This window comes from Ictidomys tridecemlineatus, chromosome 2 (genome assembly GCF_052094955.1).
Source record: "Ictidomys tridecemlineatus isolate mIctTri1 chromosome 2, mIctTri1.hap1, whole genome shotgun sequence".
In the NCBI taxonomy this organism is placed as follows: Eukaryota; Metazoa; Chordata; class Mammalia; order Rodentia; family Sciuridae; genus Ictidomys; species Ictidomys tridecemlineatus.
Genome location: NC_135478.1, coordinates 149,886,647 through 149,900,458, shown reverse-complemented (window position 1 = coordinate 149,900,458; position 13,812 = coordinate 149,886,647). Strand labels below are relative to the sequence as shown.

Below are 13,812 nucleotides of genomic sequence, written 5' to 3'. Positions count from 1 at the left end.
ACCTTTCTCTTCCTTTTTCCTCTCTAGTTTCTACACAAGAGAGAAAAAATGTGACCCTTGACCTAGTTTGGCTTATTTCACTAACAAATTCCATCCATTTTCCTGCAAATGACATAATTTCATTCTGCTTTCTGGCTGAATAAAACTCCATTGTGTATGTATACCACATTTTCATTATCCATTCATGTGCTGATGGACATCTAAGCTGGTTCCACAGTTTGGCTATTGTGAATTGTGCTGCTATACACAGGGATATGCATGTATCACTATAGTATGATGACTAATTCTTTCGGTTAAACACTGAGAGTGGCATAAGGTAGTCCTATGGTCAGACTGGTTCCATGCCTAGTCTTTTGAGGAAACTCCACACTGGTTTCCATAGTGGCTGTACTAATTTATAATCCCACCAACAATGTAGTGTTCCTTTTACTCCACATCCTCTCTAGAATTTATTGTTGTTTGTATTCTTGATGACTGCCATTCTGACTGCTATGAAATGAAATCACAGTGTAGTTTGGATTTACATTTCCCTAATTGCTAATGATGTTGAACAGTTTTTCATATATCTGCTGGCCATTTGTATTTCTTCTTTTGAGAAGTGTCTGTTTAATTCATTTGCCCATTTATTAATTAGAGTCTTTTTTTTTTTGGTGTTAAGTTTTCAGTCCTTTATATATTCTGGATATTAATCTTCTGTCAGAAGAGTAGCTAGTAAAGATTTTCTCCCATTCTGTAAGTTTCTCTTTTCATATTTCTTATTTCTCTTTTCATATACTTATTTCATATACTTATCATAGAATCTTTTTAATCTGATGCCATTCCATGATTTAACTCTTGGCATCATTTCCTGAGCTTTAGGGGTCCTACTGAGGAAGTCATTGCCTGTGCCTATATGCTGGAGTGTTGACCCTATGCTTTCTTCTAGGAGTTGCATAGTTTCTGGTCCGATCCCTAGGCCTTTGATCCATTTTGAGTTGATTTTTGTTCAGAATGAAAGATAAGGGTCTCTGACTCATTTTTTTTTTTAATGTTCAGAGAAATTATAATGACAGAAGTAGTTAATGAGTTCAGCCTTGAAAAAGTTAGGTTTTCAGAAAGAGAAAGAGAGAGAGAGAGAGTGAGCTTTCTAGGCAACAAAAATGCATGGACAAAGGCAAAATGTTTGGGGAATGAAGTTCAGACTGTACTGACACAAGATTGAGAGAATGATGAAGTGAAGGCTGATGCTGAGCCTAGGATGCTAAATCCTGACTTTAGGCCAAGGAGTCCACTTAATGGGTACAGAGAAGCACTAAGGGTTTGAGTCTCAGCTCCAACATTTATTGGTTGCCAAGTGAACATAAGCTTAACTTTCCCTAGCCTCATCTGGAGACTAAGGGTCTAGTAGCACCTTCTTTGATGTCACTCTCAAGATTGAATGTAGTAATACAAATTCACATTTAGGCTAGCATCTAGCACATGAAAGTTCAGCAACTGTTGCTGCTGTTATTATGAACTATATAAGCCACCCAATAATTTTTTAATAATATTTTAGTACTTAAGGAATTTATCTGATCATGCATGCCATGAAGGAGAGAAAGGTAGGAAAAATCCTACTGTAGGCAACCTCAGAGCAGAGCAAAGTCCCTAAGAGGCAGAACTAAGATACAGGTACGGTAGAAAAGGAGCCATGTGCAAGACACTGACCTGAATGTGATCTCAATAGTAGTAACTGGAAAGTCTAGAAAGAAGTTTCCAGAGAGGGCCAGAAAGCTGACGATAGATGCAGATAGGAAAGAAATTTGCAGGGAACAAAAACAACTGACAATTAAGGCTCTTAAGAACTTCCATCTTCCTTAGTGTCTCACACCCGCCCTCACCTTCCATGGGCATTCTATGCCAGCCCTCCCTGGAGCACTCCGGAAATGGAAATGACAGATCAGAAACCACAGTACTGCTGAGAAGCACATTATAAATAAAAATGGATTATCCAGACCTTGGTACAAGGAAAAACATTGTACTAACCCCCAAAGTTGGAATGAAGTAGAAGAAAAAGGGATCTCTACTTCCTTCCCCGTGCCCTCTTTTGCCATTAGCCCTTTGGGAGGTAACCATGACACTCTTTCCCAACTTCTCCAACCCTCAGTTTCAACATAAGAGCAGAAAACACTAAAATGCTTCTATTTTACTAAAAGGCTGCTACAGAATTAATGGTCTCTAACTGTTCTCCATATGGCTTTCCAATACTTCCCCTAAAAGGTAAAAAGCACCACTGTTCAGAATTCATTTACCACAGTGGGTAAAAGCAATCTGATTTCTCTTTAGATTAGGTGAAAGGAGGATTTCCTTTCCTCCCTATTAAAAGCCTCCAATCTACAGGCCCACAAACCATACACTTAACCACAAAAATCAATGGCAGTAAGAATCTCAACACTCAGAAAACAGTACACCTAGACACTTGATATTGCCACCAGAAAGTTTACAGCCCAACTTCAGACAGCTTTAATACAATTTATCACTGGGTTCTATGAGTATGAGTTAACATCCAATTAAATAGTAGGACAAGAGACATAATAATTTAGTGGAAAGAGCTAAGGGATTAGAGTCTGAAAAACTAATAAAATCTAGCTCAGCAATTTAGTATTGACCTTGGGTAAATTCCTGAACCTAGCTTCAGTTTCTTCACCTAAAAAACAGAGATAATACCACAACTCTGTCTATGAAGGTGATGATTAAATGTGATAATATAGCCTATGGCAGCCAGGTAGTATCTGGCCTACAACATAACTATTAGTTATTATTGAAAATATAGCTCAAAGATAAAAGAACAAATCTTTTGGCTGACAATAGCTTTTGTTATAAATAAAGCTAAATGCCAAAAATAAATAAATAAATAAATAAATAGCTAAATGCCTATTGACTGTAATGGTGGAAACCATATTTTAGTTTTCTTGGAAGTGGCCCAGCACAACAAAGAGATAATAAATAGGCTAGAATCCTGGTTCTGCCTGGATGATTTTGGGAAAATTGGTTAACTTGATGAAGCCTTAATTTTCCATCTGATTCAAAATATACTACTATGAATCCTACTGATTGTAAATAAAATCATATAGTACTAATTACACTAATAATAGTAATAATAATAGAGGAGAGTTCAGTAATGTAGAGCAAGTCGATCAGGGGAGGGAGGAGGAGAAGAAAAGGGAAGGTATTGGGAAATGAGGATCAAAACATGTTAAATGCATATATGAATATGGCATGAGACCCACTATTATGTGTGATTATAATGCATCAATAAAAAATACCTAGCTAATAAGACTACTGTAATGTTTAATGAGATAATCTACACCAAGTTCCTAGCATACGAATCTTGGAAGTTAACTACTATTGCTCTTCAATAATAGTTACTGCTATTTGTTAATTTTCCCAACAGAAAAAAAAGAGAGAATCATCATCAGCTAAGAAATCACCTTTTCTCATATTTACAGAGAAATTTTCACTTATTCATTCCATAAAAATGTACTGGAAACCTGCGTGTCAGGCAGTATTCTTGACATTGAGGATTAAGTAATGAACAAGACTGACAAGGTCTCTGCTTTCCTGGAACTTACATTCTCAAAGGGGAAGGCAGTAAACAAACCAAGATCATTTCAGTGAGTGAGAGAGAGAGAGAGAGAGAGAGAGAGAGAGAGAGAGAGAGAGAGAGAGAGAGAGAGGGAGGGAGAAGGAATAGCAAACAGGGTGGCTTGGAGTTGGTGGAGGAGAAGGTCATTTAGCCTAGATGCACTGCAGCCCAGGCCTACCTGGCTAGTCTACTTTGGTCAGAAGGGGGACCTCAACTTGTATGATGCTTGAGGGTGGACTGTGGATGATCAGATAGATATTAGACCTGTGCTTTTTTTTCTGCCGCTAAAAGTATATCTTTAGCAGCTATAATTTAAAATATAGTATTTTTAAACGGCCCCATCCCAGTAATCAAAACCTGCGGGGTTAATGCAACATCTATGGAGACTCCAACGCCTCAGCATAGTTCCCAGGCACATGGGAAGTGACAACTTCACAACCCTTTCAGCTAAGAGAATCTAGGGAGGGCGTCTGACTTAAGAACTATTTGGGCGATGTATGGCAGTGTCATCAGCGACTCCAGAGGCTACAAAAGCTCCCCGAGGCACCTTTTAGTCCGAAGGGACCAGTCCCTTGGTCCCCAACCTAGGCATTGGGGAGCGGAGCAAGCCGAGGTGGAAAGGCGGTGGGGCGTCGCTGGGGTCTGCCTGCCGCGCTCCAACTCACGGATGTGGTAAAGCCTCGCGACTGGCCCAATTAAACAGGTTTCCGGTGCCTCTAGCCCCGGAGCGGCGCCTGGCCCTTCCCCGGGACAGCTTCCCTGCACCGCATCCTCCAGCAAGTACACGCAGTCCCCTGCGCTCAGCTCCTTCTCACCGTCAATCACACAGAAGCTGTCCCTTGACGGAAAACTAAGAGGACAGCACCTGGGTCCGACCCCCCCCCGGGGGGGGTGGCTACAGCCGACACCAAGAACGATCTCCCTGTCTCAGGTGTATCCCACTGGATGGCTCTTACCCAGACAACAGGAAACACACTGCGGTCCTCTGGGACTGGCAGCGACCCCCGAAACTACAACGGTTCTTGTACCCGCCGCCGCCGCCGGACCCCCACCACCCTCCAGCTCCATTCAAGCAGATTCCCCACCGCTTACCTGCGCGCTCTGCCGCCGGGAACACCGCTTCGTCCCCCCGGTGCCCCGCTCCAGGGTTTGCTCACAAACCGGGAAGGAGGCAAATCCAGCTCCTCAAGTCGCCCGGCAAGAAGCAGCTGACAGTTGCCGCATCAGCCTAGGAGACTCAGGCGCCGACCGCCACTGAGGACTGATAGCAGGACCAAAAGCCTAGCTGCGCACTGGCCGTCTGGCGCTGAGGTCCCTTTGTCCGGGGAGGTTCGCTGGCAATGAGAACGCGCTATCAGTTCCCAGTACTTTGCCCAGAACTTCTAGCGCGCAGCCTGGCGATTAGTCTGAGCAGCCAGCAAGAGGCGAGAGCAAAGAGGAGGAGCCTGCGGTCAGCCCTGGGGGCGGGGCCAAATGGAGAGGGTAAGGGACGACGGAATAACACCACTACCACCAATCAGGAGTCGCTCCGGGAAACGAGGTGGGGCAATGCCCTGGGAAGAAGCGGGCAAATTTCTTGACGCGTAGAGGGAGTTGGGGACCTGGACAAGTAGGAAGGGCGGAGGGCGTTGAAAGCTTTAGAGGGGCGGGGCGGGGGCTCTCGTCCGCCCAGCGCGGTGCCTGCGCGTCGTAGGCGTTGTATAAATGTTGGTCAAATGTCGTTTCCGGGCAATGAAAAGAGAGAGGAATGAGGTCGATGTGGAGGCACTGGTAAAGAAGATTCCAGGAGACGTTGGTGGTCAAACACCTGATCACTTAAAGTCAGACTGAGGCAGGGAGCCAAAGAATGGGAAAAAAAATACGTGATGAGAGGAGGACGGTAGGCACCGGTGTCGAAGGACAGAATTGGTGTGGGACACTGGGCTCAGAGACTATAACCCTGCCTACAGAGGCAGTCATGCAATTCGCACCTGGGTGCCTGGAGAGGCTTGAGGAGAGAGTGGTTGTTTGGTCGGGTTGGGGGGGCGCGGGTTGCGTTACGGTTGCAATTTGAAATGCAGGAGCTTCTTGATTGACCGGGAAGTCCACCCGATTTAACTGCTCCTCAGCCTCCTTTCATCCCAGCTCGAATGCAAGCAACTGATAATTTGGGGTCAGTTTGCAGACTGCACACGCATCAGGTGCCGCAGGTGGCGGGGTTGGCAAGGAAAATGCACTTACTGAGCGCCTGCTATGTGCTAGGAGCAGTGGTGGCCCTGCACCTGTGATAAAAGGCACACCAGGCTTCCTTTCTCAGGGAGTTTACATTTTAGTGCGAAGGCAGACAATGAACAAGAGACTATGCATATATTTAAAAACAAGAGAATGCTGATGAACTATTAGCACTGGGATGAAGGCCATGTAGAGCTTTCAAAAGTAGTGATCTGTATGATGGGGAGCTGGACAGCAAGGGTAGCTTTCATGCAGATTCTTGAGGTAGGAAAAGAATCTACCGCTTCCAGTCTTCCGGGAGAGCATTCCAGGTACAGGGTACCGCAAGTGCAAGGTATTTAACCTTGCCGTGGACCTATCTGGCCTCCTTCACAGAGCTGAGCAATGCCTGTGGCTCGCTAGGCTGGGCTCTTGACAGGTTCCAGAATACTCAGTTTCCAATCTCCACCAGCACATTTCCAGTCCCCAGACTGACCCCAAAGTAAGGTTCTGAGGCTCTTCCTGCAGCTATGCTATCTTCACTTTATTCATCATGTTCGGTTCTCCGCTTTCTGGAACCTTCGCCGTCGCGTAACGTCTGGGACTGTCTGGCCCTCTGGCAAGCAGCGATCTAGCACAGGGGAATCCCGAGATGTTGAGATGTTGCAGAACGGTCATGCTGCCCGCGTTGGCACACGAAGAATTAATTACGTTGGAGAAATTTTCAAATTGAATGACTCGGAAGTATCGAAAGCACTCCCCAACACCTGAGGAACTCAGGTCGAAGAACGTGTCTGGCAGGCATGTGAACCATTCATGCTGAATTCAAGGAGGCACGTTGCCCACCCCAGCTGCTCACATCGTGTTTTCCCAACCTTCCTTTTCTTTTCCAATAACACTTCTTTTAGAAACTCGCTCAGTCCCAGTTCCCGCCCCCTTCCTCAGTCAAGCTATTTCCTTTTGCTTTTTCTTTTCCTCTCTTCACATCCACCTCCCCCATCAGCATTTCTTTTTTTTGCAGGAGACCAAGCTTATGTCCAAAAGGAATTTATTTGTAGGACCTTGTTTAAACTAGCAGCCTGTTCTTGGCTTTTTCTTCAGTTTCTTTCAAATGGCGTGTGTGTGTGTGTGTGTGTGTGTGTGTGTGTGTGTGTGTGTGTGTGTGTTTCCCCTATTGGTACTTATGACAGTTAATTGGACAGGATGCAAGAGTTATTCAGGTTGTGTCTTGCCTCCAAGAAAAAAAAAAGGAACTTTCTGTGTCTTTTCATAATTTCATTTCTTCTTCTACTCCTAAATAAGCTTCTAGGCTCTTCAGCTCCTACAATCAAAAGGGGAAAAAAATTAAAGTTGAAACCCACGTAGAGCTAATTATTCTTGAAAAAGCTTGTTAATGTCCTAAAATTAGCTTTCTCCTCAGTTTCATTTTAAAGCAATGATCTGAATATCTACTAAAGATCAATGGTTGCATAGTAAGAGTTCTTAGAGTCCCTTCTTCTTTGAACTATTGGACAAATACTGTTTATCTTTGGAGACATTCCCACAGTGGTGGGAATTTTTCACAGTTGGCTGAGCATTTTTAGCATCTGAAATCTCAAAATAGGTGAGCAGGTGCTGCTTGAGTTTGTGTGTTTTGATAGTAAAGGAAACTGATCATAATGGAGTGTAGGCCTCTAGAATCGACTTGCCTGGGATCCTATCTTTACATCATCACTATTTCCTGATTCTGAAATTACCTTTTCTACTCGTACAGTGGAGACCGTAATTGTACCTACTGGTCTACAGAGTTTGATCATCTATCTAAAAACAATTGCCACATAGCTTAGCACAGAGTTCTCAACTCAGCACTACTGACATTTTGGGCCAGATGGTTCTTTGATGTGTGATTGGCTGTCCTGTGCATTTAACCACCTCCCTGCTTCCACTCACTACTTGGAAGAAAAACCCTCTTCTCTCCAATTGTAACAACCAAAAGTCTCCAGATTTTGCCAGATGTTCTCTGGCTGAGGATGTGGCACCTAGCAAAACCCACAGATTAGGAGGCAGTATAAGCAATTGCTTAAGGCTGTGAGTTTCTGGAGTATGAACTTCTGGCAAATTGTGCTTCCCTAAACCTCAGCAGTAAAATGGGAATCATAATAATGCTAGCTTCTGATAATGCTAATTGTCTAGGAGTAAAAAATCTTGTGTAAAAACCATTTGCTTGGTGCCTGGCACATGGTAAGCTCAGAACATGAGCTTCTTGTTTCGTTTTCTTCTCAAGAAGAGAAGGCATTGAGCTAGATGAGGAATGGCATATTTTGACTTATTTGCTGCTGCTCCTTTCCCTGCCTCATGGAAGACAACATTATTAAGTCAAGGCTGACCTTCTCACTAAGTTCAGATAGGGCCTTTAAATCCTTCTCAATACAGTGCTCCAAGAAGCCATTACTGATAGATAAGAATCAGCATTTAAGAGGATGCTACATTGCTATCCCAGAGCTAGAGAATTTTCAGATCTCTAATACTCTCAATTTTCTGGAATAGTGATTTTACATGTAAGAAGGAACTATAGTCATTACCTCATCAACCTGTTTTACAGAGGAGTAGGGGACCAAGGCCCAGGGAGTTCCAACATATTGAGCATAATCATACAACCCTGAGGCTGGCTCTCCTACAGTCTTAAGCGGTCCTCTTTTTGCCATGTCTGGAGCAGTGATACCACCTCCCCCCATGCTGTACACTCCCACGCATCTCCCTCCTTCACTGTATCTACAAAAATGAATCAAAGCATTTCATTGCACAGGAATACCTTGGAAGCAGTCTTCCAAAGTATTAGTAAGCTCACGACAAGAACTGCACAAGAACTCATCAATTCCTTGATTAAATATAGATTGACTACTACCTTTGTATGAGCAGCCATTCTTAGCAGGCACGTCAAGAGATCAAAAGGTGAATCAGTGGGTGTTCCTGCCCTCTTTGCTTTTATAGTTTCATCTTTGGGGCAGATCAAACATGGATATAAATAACTATAATACAAGTTTTTTAAAAATGGAAAATGTCCTAAGAAAGGTACCAAAAATGTGTTCAGAGAAAGGAGAAATTATTTTGAGAACTAGGAACCAAGAGTCACTTCCTCCGTGTCTTTGTTGACATTTTTAACTTTTGATCAAAAATTCATATTTATTACAGTAAAATTTATTACTTGTTAAGGAAGTTGCCACATTGTTAGGTTTCCTGGTTCACAACGGCTATCGGTGAACCTACAGGTCACAGTTCATTCTAATTCTAAATGAGTCATTTTTGTCAGATGTTTAAAATTGCTGGGATGTTCTAGATTGCTTTAGAAACAATAGGCTAGCTTTCTCCAAACCATTAGACAGAACCAGTTTTTTAAGCATGTTGTACTACAGTAGCATACTTGTAAAATCAAATAACACAGGCAGAGGAATATCATGTCATATGCATTAAACCATGAGATAGTATTTCCTTCAGGACCAAACTACCTTAAAAGTCAGGCTAACAATTATCTTTAAGTACTAACTCTAAAGCACATGCACATTCTATACTATTACCTGCTATAAATACTAAGTATAATAAGAGCCCACTTATAGAAAGCTAGGCCACTGTCAAGTTAGGCTGCTGAGATTGCTACTGCTATCAGGAGTCTGCCTGTAAAATCAGAAGGATTTGGTAGAACTGCATACCCCTCTGTTACAAGCCACACCAGCAAAACATACACCTCGAAGCCTCTTGCTCTCCCTTATTACATCATTTCAAAATTCATGTTTTGCACGAATGCCTCTGATTGGTATGCTCCAAACCACATCTGCAAATCTATCTGCAAGGAAGGCTAGGAAATGCACTTTTTATCTTCCCAGCCCTTGTGCTATGTGAAGACACATTAGAGGGAAGTCGGATTAGAAATTGAGTGAGCCAAGCCACAGCACCCACTGTGTCTTTTCCTCCAAGTCTTCAACAAATACGCTGGCAGAAAAAGGTTATATATTTTACATCTGCTGTTTTACTCGGCTTTTTCCCTGCTGAGACTAAAGGACGCGACCAGAACAACCGTAGAGGAGGAAAAGTTTATTTGGGGGCTCAAGACTTCAGAGATCTCAGTCCGTAGACAGCTGGCTCCATTCCTCAGGGCTCAAGGTGAAGTAGGACATCATGGTGGAAGAGTGTGGCAGAGGGAAGCAGCTCACATAATGATCAGAAAGGAGGGGCGGGGAGAAAGAGAGAAAGAGAGATCTCCACTTACCAGATACAAATGTATACCTCAAAGCCACACCATGCTCCCTGCCTCACCCCCTCCAGCCACCCCCAACCTGCCTTCAGTTACCACTCAACCCCATCAAGTGATTAATTCACTGATTGGGTTAAGGCTCTCATAACCCAATCATTTCTCTTCCAAACTTTCTTGCATTGTCTCACACATGAGCTTCTGGGGGATACCTCACCAAACATAACATCCTTTTTAGTGTGTTTCAATTTGTAAAGATTAACTCAGAAGACCTAGTTCTTCATGAATCCCTCCAAGTTCCCATCTCTTGTACCCACAAGAGCTACCATGCTGATCCGAACACCATTTCTTGCCTGGAAAACTGTAAAAGACCAGGAATTACTTTTGCCCTTCTATAAGCCATTCTGTACTCTGAAGTAAAGAGATTTTTTTTAAAAAGCCTAAATCTGATAATGAAACCTTTTCATGGTTTCCCATTGCTCATAAGATATAGACAAGACTATTGACATGGTTCTCAAGATCCCACGAGCCCTGACATCTACCAGCTTCAGCTTGTGCCCTTCCTCTCCACATCACCTGCCCCTAGAACTTTGTTCTGTCCTGACACAGGGCCCTAGCACATGATGTTCCCTTCCCCTTCGCCAAATGTGCTGTTCCCTTCTTTTCATTCAGTTGATGCTGGCTCATCTTTTAAGTCTCATTCAGCCATCACTTCCTCAGGGAAGTCCTCCTTGACTTTCAACAATCAGTCCATTGAACTGATTGTTGCCCTGGTTGAAATGTTTTGGTTTTCTTTTTTTTTGGGGGGGGGGTGAGCAAAATTTAGTAGACCTACCAAAGTTATATTCTATTTGTTTTTGTGATTTTTCTGGTTAATTTCTGTCTCCTAACTGGATTATAGGCATTACAAGTTAGAAGATTATATACGCTTTTAATCTTCCAATATCCATCTCAATATCTAGCAGCTAGTGAGCCTTCATATATTAGTTGAAAAAAAAAAGAAAGAAAGAAAAGATAAAAGAATCCCAAAGAATGAACTTTGATGGTAGCTGGGTGAGGAGTTAGAGGTGGGTGCTCATGCCAGGCCCAATGGGCAGTGACTGCTCAGTGGCCAGGTCCTAGAGATGATCTAATAATAACGTCACATCAGATAGGTGCTATCTCCTTTATGATCACCATGGCCACAAGTAACTAACTTTTGTCTTTTTTGCACTTCAACATTTTTCCCTATTCCCTAGAAGGCAAACTTCAACTCTGCCAAACATCAAAAGACACCTGAGAAGTGAGCTTTGTTTGGCTGCTTCTACTCTGCTATAGCCCGGTTCCTATCAACCTTTCCCTATGTGAAATGAAAACTAGAAATCCTACCTGGGTATACATATTTTGCTTTTTTTTTTTTTTTGCAGTGGGGTTTCACCTTTGTGTTAGGCTCTTCATTTCTCCATAGAGTTGATAGGACTTATATCTTATGGTTTCATTTAAAAAAAAAGTTCTGTATTCCTTGATACTTCTTACTGACCCACAATTCCCTACTGATCCACAGCAATGGGAATATCACACCCAGAGGAAATTAGCACTTCGGGGAAGAAACTGCACCTGTCTTGCTTGGCTTTTACGAACTGTTAAAGTAATGAAGAGAATTTTGGGAACTGAAAATAAACTTTTCTGTGAAGACAATATACTCAATATGAGGCATACCAATACCAACAATCCTTTCTTTACCTCTCAAATGAATACAAGTTGCAGATACTATGAAATGGGGGAAGAAAGTCTGATTCCAGTGTTTGATTTACATCAGTATTTCTTGCAAAAACAATTTTATGACAAAATAATAACAGCAAAACAAAAATAATAGAAATTCAAGGAAATGAAGCTGCTTATCACATTAACTATGAAAAACTCTTTTTGTTTTTATTATTCAAGTTTCCTTCTAACATTTTTTCATGCAGTTGTAATTTTAGGGACCATATACACGAATGCTATTTTTGATATGTTATTGTATATGCTTTCCTAATTAATGTTCTATAACTATGAACTGAATTTCATGAATTCATTAATATGATCATCGTAAAGACTGTGAAAACCCTTGAAAAACATTATGATATCAATTAAACTTGTATCATCATGGAAACAACTGAACTTTGAATACAAAGAGCTGGATTTAAATCTACCTTTTCCATTTAGTAGTTCTTTCTTCTTAGGCAAGTAACTTGAACTTGCTAGATTTTTGCTTCATAGCTCATAGTAGCTGCCTCATAATTACTAAAGGAATTGAAAGTCATAATGTGATCAGCTGAGTCAGGTTCCCAGGGAAAGGAAAATATTTATATAAATTTATTTTTTAAAATAATTCCCCTTTCAATAAGCCTTCCTTTCTCCAAAAAAAACTAACTGATCTCTATTTTAATCATGTTACAATGAAGCATCTATTTTCTCAAAGGTGGATTTACTCTGTTAAAATATTCAGCATGTCTACAATCCTGAAAATTGGCTTCCTCAAGCTTTGCACTAGTGGAAGTAGCTATAGTGATGTTGGAGCCTATCACTCTCCCCATCCTCTCCCACATTACAGAGCCACATTTCTAAGGGACATGTATAATAATTATATACTGAGCTAATAAGAGTCTGAAAACCTGCTTCTTTATCTCATAAGCTTAAATCACTTCTTCCTCGATTAGGATGGTATCTGAGCAACCACTTTCCAACTAAGAGTAAACAGGAAATCATAATATGACCACATGCTGAAGGAGCCTTAGCTCTGGGCACACTCTGCACTGGACCATTTGTGTCTACCAGGTTATGGCTAGAGTGCTCCTGAACCATAAGTAGGTGTTACTTTAAGGATTGAGACCAGCTACCTCTGATAGCTATACTCCTTTCAGGATAAGAAGCAGACCCAAAACACTTGGATCTTACAAGCTCCATCCTGGTTGCTTCCAGAAGCTCAGTCTGTCTTGGCAGGTATTGACCTTTTGTATCAACTGTTCTAAATATGAATGGGTGGGCTGCAGTGGCACACACCTGTAATCCCAGGAGGCTGAAGCAGGAGGACTGGAAGTTCAAATCCAACCTCACTAGGATGTGGGGGAAAAGGCACACTCATACATTACTGGTGGGACTGCACATTGGTGCAACCACTCTGGAAATCAGAATGGAGATTCCTCAGGAAACTTGGAATGGAACCACCATTTGACCCAGTAATCCCACTCCTTGACATATTCCCAAATGACTTAAAATCAGCATACTATAGTGATATAGCCACATCAGTGTTTATGGCAGCTCAATTCACAATAGCTAAGCTATGGAACCAACCTAGGTGTTCTTAAACAGATGAACAGATAAAGAAAATGTGGTACATGTATGCAATGGAATATTACTCAGCCTTAAAGAAAAATGAAATTATGGCATTTGCTGATAAATGGATTGAACTGGAGACTATCATGCTAAGCAAAATAAGCCAATCCCCCCAAAAAACCAAAGGCAGAATGTTTTCTCTGATATAGGGATGCTGACTCACAATAGGTAGGGGAGAGGGAGGAGTAGAGGTTCTCCAGATTGGACAGGGGTAATTGGGGGGGGGGATGGGAAAGACAGTAGAATGAATTGGATATAACATTCCTATGTTCAAATAAAAATATGCAACCTTTGTAACTCCATATCATGTACAACCACAAAAATGGGAAGTTACACCCCATGTATGTATGATATATCTAAATACATTCTACTGTCATGTATAACTAAAAAGAATGACAACAAAAAGCTAACCACAGCAATTTAGTGAGAACCTAAGCAA

General features: G+C 42.0%; 1 protein-coding gene across 5 annotated transcripts in view; it reads right to left on the bottom strand.

The window, feature by feature from the left end:
* The window catches only part of Osbpl3 (oxysterol binding protein like 3), a 180,241-nt gene extending 175,193 nt beyond the window's left edge, over positions 1–5,048 (bottom strand). For 4 of the 5 annotated variants that reach the window (XM_078039955.1, XM_078039954.1, XM_078039956.1 and 1 more), the window contains exon 1: positions 4,697–5,048. The gene's annotated coding sequence lies outside the window, so the exon portion shown is untranslated. The remainder of the gene's footprint in view (positions 1–4,696) is intronic. The other variant, XM_078039957.1, reaches the window with a different exon arrangement.
* Between the last annotated feature and the right edge of the window lie 8,764 nt (positions 5,049–13,812).